Source organism: Parus major, chromosome 3 (genome assembly GCF_001522545.3).
Source record: "Parus major isolate Abel chromosome 3, Parus_major1.1, whole genome shotgun sequence".
Taxonomy (NCBI): Eukaryota; Metazoa; Chordata; class Aves; order Passeriformes; family Paridae; genus Parus; species Parus major.
Genome location: NC_031770.1, coordinates 109,917,544 through 109,923,333, shown reverse-complemented (window position 1 = coordinate 109,923,333; position 5,790 = coordinate 109,917,544).

Below are 5,790 nucleotides of genomic sequence, written 5' to 3'. Positions count from 1 at the left end.
AAAGAAAAAGAAAAAGAAAAAGAAAAAGAAAAAGAAAAAGAAAAAGAAAAAGAAAAAGAAAAAGAAAAAGAAAAAGAAAAAGAAAAAGAAAAAGAAGTGTTTCTTAACAAGTTCTACTTCTTTCATGTGTGTTTTCCTGGAGTGAACATTACACATGTAGTTTTACCACAGTTTTACCACAGACCAGATGGAAAGGTGCTAAAAACGAACCTTTTTTCATTGTCAGAAAAAGACAGTTAATCAAGAGAGATATTTTGGGAAGGAGCCCTCTGTGGGGTGCCTGTGACCATTTCTCCATGCTGGTCTAGGTATCTTTGGGTGTTAACAACTGGAATATGCTCCAATGCCTTTGGTGTCCTGCTGGAATTACAGTGAGATTTCACAGCTGTTCTGCCAAAAATCCATAATCCTGTGAACAGGCATGGGACTAAGTGCTCTGGGAGAGACAGGTCCTGTCCTGGATCTGCTGTCCCCCAAAAAGCCTTTAATCCCCCTTTCCCTTGTCTTCCCAGATAATAAGATCCACCTACCCTGCAGTGTTGTTGGGAGGCTTAACGTGGTAATCTTTATAAAGTGCCACGGGATCTTTTGGAAAAGAGAAAAGAAAAAGAAAAGAAACAAAAAGAAAAATGTAGGATCCAGCCTCATTCTGGTGTCACAGGGGCAAGGAGTGACCTGACACAGATGATCTGGAAGTTCCCTTCCAACCCAAAACATTCCATGATTCCATGACTTTGTGACAAAGCCCAGGATCAGCTGTCTCTGCCCGGGTTATCACTGCAGAGCCCACCCCTCACTGTGCTCCTGGGTGCCAGCGAGGTGACACTGCAGTGACGTTTTTCCAGCCCATGGAAAGACCTGTCCCTTTGAGATGTCTTTGCCTTTCTGTACTGGATCAAATCTGCTTTGTCCACCTTGTCCCCGGTGGGTTGGACAGGATGGGGCTGAGCCCGAGCTGCTCTGTCACACAAGTGAAAAGCCAATTTCTGGAGAAGGGAATTCTCTGGGGTGATCTTAGAACACCCCCCAGTGCCTAAGGGGGCCCCAGGAGAGCTGGAGAGGGACTGGGGACAAGGGATGGAGGGACAGGACACAGGGAATGGCTTCCCCTTGCCGGGGGGCGGGGTTGGTTGGGTTTTTGGGAGGGATTTTTTCCTTTGGGGGTTGGGCGGGCCTTGGCCCGGGTTGCCCGGGGAGGTTTTGGTTTTCCTTGGTTCCTTGGAGTTTTCCAGGGCTGGCTGGATGGGTCTTGGAGCCGGCTGGGATAGTGGAAGGTGTCCCTGCCCATGGCAGGGGGTGGAAGTGGATGATCTTTAAGGTCCCTCCCAACTAAAACCTTTCCATAACTCCCTGATTCTGTCCAGCAGCCAGAACTGCACATTTAAATCCAGGATTCTCTTGTCTCTGACTGTTTTGTTGGGATTTGTGTTCACTTCAGCTAAAACCCTCCAAAACTCAAACCATTGTCTGGGATTCCACCTCTCTCCTGCGACACTGAGAGTCTTGGGAATCCCATCATTCCTGCCTTTTCCAGTGCATGAAAACTCAGATGTGCATCAGTTGCCCAACAGATACCACAGTTATTAATAGTATCAGCACTGCAATAATGGTCTAATAATGAGGGCTAATTACACATAAATTGGCAACATACCTGAGTATTCTTTCCCCATGCAGTGCACTGGAGTTTTGCCTGATGATAACAATATCATTTCCTGGTAAAATGGACTTTCATGTCTGTGCCTTTTACAATTACAGCCTGTGGTGTATTTTCTTGCTTATCCCCAGGGGTGACAAAATGCCACCTTCACCAGGGTTTCCCATCCTGGACAGCATTCCCAGGTGGGTGTGAAGCTGCAGGATGGATCCAAAAGCCAAAGGCAGACTGGATTTCAGCAGATTCAAGGGATTTCAGCAGATTTAAGGGAGCATCAACTTTGCTTCTCTCTGGTAATACTGGTGCATCAAAAATATTATACCAGTGATATTTTTCTTTACAAACCCAAAAGAGGAGAAGAAGAAGGAGAACGATGTTCCTGATGATAGAAGGAAGCTGGGGTCTTTATTTGTGCAGGCATAAGAATCTCAGTGGCATAGTCGGAATTTCTGCTGCCCTGAGTGATGCCAGGGAAGGCTGCAATGCTCACTTGGCTGGAGAACAGCAGTGCAAAGGGGATTTTGGTGGGATATTTCTGGAAAATTGGGTGGGTGTTAATTAGGAAATTTTAAAAAATCCCATGTTGTTGCCTCAGCTCCAGAAATTGTTGTGTAGATGACATGGAAATTAAATATAATCCCAAGGAACTCTGGCAGCACTTAATGGAACCATGGAATTGTTTAGGTCAGAAAAGCCCTCCAAGATAACCGAGTCCAACCATTCCCAAAAAATTGCCGAGGCCACCACTGAACCCTGTCCCATAGTTCCACACCCAGACATCTTTTAAATCCCTCCAGGGATGAGGATGCCACCACTGTCCTGGGCAGCTGTGCCAGGGCTGGACAATCCTTTGGGTCCTCCTCTCCTTTGCAAAGTTGAAGCCAGCAGATCTGGGAGAGGCTGAGTTCCAGCCCTTTAATTCAGGGAATTAAACAAGAGAATTCAACCATTTGCAAATCTAGGTGAAGAAAGGAGGATTCCCAGGAATTCCAATCTGCCCCCAGCGTCCCTTGCTGAAGGACACTGCCAACCTCAGATCACAAATTCAGCCTGCACCAGGGAATTTTTTGGAATAGACCAGATATTTTTTCACCTTTTTTTTTTTTTTTTTCAAGTTTTCCTTTTTGAATTAGAATTTAGAATTGTCAATATTCTGTGTATTTTTGGACTGGCATCTTATCCAAGGTCAAACCATCCTCTTGCATTACCACTCAGTCCCATCAGCACTGCCTGCACATGAAACCCTGTTTGTCCTTTGCTCCCGTGAGTGCATTTCACGTGGATTTGGACTTGGAAGTTCAGCGCTCGAAATTTTGTGCATGAAAAACTATTTTGGTTTAGTGGCTTTACTTTTATGTGAAACTTATCTCTTTTCTTTTTTGCTTTCCTCTCCAGAATAAGTGGGTTACTTCAACCACTGATACACCAGTGCAGAGAGAGAAACCATTTTTTCAGCCCAGAAGGAACTCAGCCACAAAACCTCCGTCCTGACGCTGCATCTGCCACCCAGGAGAGGAGAGATTTGGGCCAGGACCGGCTTTTTTTTTCCATCACCACATCCAACCTCGGCGCTGCATCTCCCAGCACCCGATGGGCGATGCTCGGAGGGAACGCAGGGGCATCGCCTCGGGGTCCGGAGCTGCAGCCCTTCCCTTCCCGGCGGCGGCGGCGGGGCTGCCCGGGGCACTGACCCCAGCGCCGGGGAGTCTGGAGCGGAGCCGGCGGCCGCCGCTCGCCGCCGTCAGCCCACACCTCATCAATAGGGGCTGACAGCCCCGGCCCCGCCGCCCCGACGGCACCGCTGCCGGCACGGCACGGCTTGGCACGGCCCGGAGCGCAGCGAGAACCCCGAGGGTGGGGATGGAGGCAGCGCCATCCGTCCGGGATGTATCTGGGGAGAGGAGAGGAGAAGTTGGGGTGCGGAGAACACCACGGGGGTCAGGCTGTAGGTAACGCCGAAGGGATCCAGGGAATTCCGGTATTCCCGCAGGCAGCAGCCCCGTGGGTCTGGGATAGACAGTGTCATTGTGAGGGGCTACGGACGCCCCAGTGGGGCAGATTGAGGGGGTCAAGGGGGGTACGGGGGCATAGGGAACCCCACGGTGACAGGTAAGGACACACAGTGAGTGGTACAGGCGAGTAGGAAGGTAAAACACCCCGGTGAGAGAGATACAGACCCATGGATAAATACATGGATTAATAAATCGATATTCTGGCAAAGCAGATGGGCACAAAAAAGCAAGTAAGACATGGGAATAAGTAGGGAGTTACAGAGATGTATGGATATAGGGATATATGGCTAGATGATGGATATAGGGATAAATGGCTAGATGGTGGATAAATGGATATACGGATAGATGATGGATAAATGGATATCTGGATAGATGATGGGTGGTGATAACGACTGAGGTTCCACATTCCCAGGGCTCCAGCCCAGGCATTTCCAGGCAGAGGAGCCTTCCCTGCCCGCTGTGCGTGGCTTTTCCAGCCTCTCCGAGAGTGGGAAGGGGTTTTCCATCGCCGCTGCTGCTCCTACCAGACACCAGGGGCTCTGCCGGGGCCGGTCAGTCCCCGACAGCCGGGATGTCACCGCAGGTGTGCTCCACACGGGTGGTTTCACTGTCACTGCGTCGCAGGGCGGTGACAGTGATGACAGCAGAACCGCACAGCCCGGCTGGTGACGCACACCCTTCATCCCCAGCGGGGTCCCCCCCACCGCGGGTGATGTTCGCCACCTCGCCCCCGTGCTGGTGGCCCCGGGGGATGCCCCATCCACGGGTGACGCGTGTCCGCAGGTGACACGCAGACACTGGTCACACCGCCCTGGCGCAGCCCCCTGAGCTGGCCTTTCACCTCTCCCCAGCAACCCAGAGAATGCCAGGCCGGGAAATTCAGAGCCCTGACGTTTTAGGCTCAATTCACTGGATTTTGGCAGTAAAGCTGACAGGAGGGCAGGACATTGATCCACGCTGTACTTTCAGTGCTCTCTGGCATCTGTCCCCCCCCACGCACACACAGTGGCACAGACACGCAGGGCGTCACATGTGCCGTGCTTCCCTTTTCCTAGAGATCCCCGTTTCCTAAAAATCCCCGTTCCAGGCGGGGTTTGGATTTTGCCTGTCCCCAGATCTCCACGGCATTGACCCTCATTTCCCAGCCTCCCCCTAATGCTACATCAGAGCACGGATCGCTGCTCCACGCACCTCTGCAGCATCCCGTGGCTTTTGCCCTGAGAAAGTCACTTGTATTTATTTCCACTGGAGGTAAAAAAAAAAAAAAGAAAAAAGAAAAAAAATCAGGAAAAAGCAATAATATACTATTTGGGGGTAGAGGGGGTGATCAGGAAGGATTTAGGACTTTTCCTGAAGCTCCGCTGAGCCGTGATGCTCCTCGGCCACCCTCCTGCCCACCTGGCCTTTGGGGTGGGGGTGGAGGCGGGGGGCTGGTGGCATTTTAGGACCGCTGCCGTCCTGTAAACAGACGTGACATTTGTTTGGGAAAGCGTCTCTGAAAGGCGTGACAAGAGCCTTTGGTTAAGCCGGGGCGGGGGTGGCAGCCACAGCAGGGTCCCCTGCGAGCGGCTGACGGTCCCTCTGTGCTGCCCCTCTGTCCCTTCCAGCCGTGTCCCCTACAGCCTCCCGTGGGGTTTCCTTGCGCTGGGGTGTCCTGAGACGTGTCCGTGGGCACGGGGGTGCAGGGGGGGCCCAGAGCGGGGACCCCGAGGCTCCCCGGAGAGGAGAGTCCAGGATCTGTCCCCCAGGAGGGCGGGGGGCTCATCGCTCCCCCCGAGCAGCTCCAGCAGGGGTTCACCTCGGGATTTCCCCCCTTCGGCCGGACCAGGGGAGGGCTGGAGGGGCAGGACTGAGGGCAGCGCCCCCCGTCCATCCCCAGACCCCCAGACGGGTGGGAAGGGGGCGGGAGGAGGCGATGCAGCCCCGAGACATCTCCTGGCTCGCAGGGAGCCTCGTCCCGCACTCCCGGCCATCCCCACACCCAAAACACCCCGGTCCTGCCTCACAGCCCCAAAAATCGGGGCTTGGGAACACCCCTTCCCCTCCGCAGTTGCACCGGCTGCTCTAACACACGGACAGCCTGGAGATACCCATAGATAGTCACCTGTAGATAGTCACCTATAG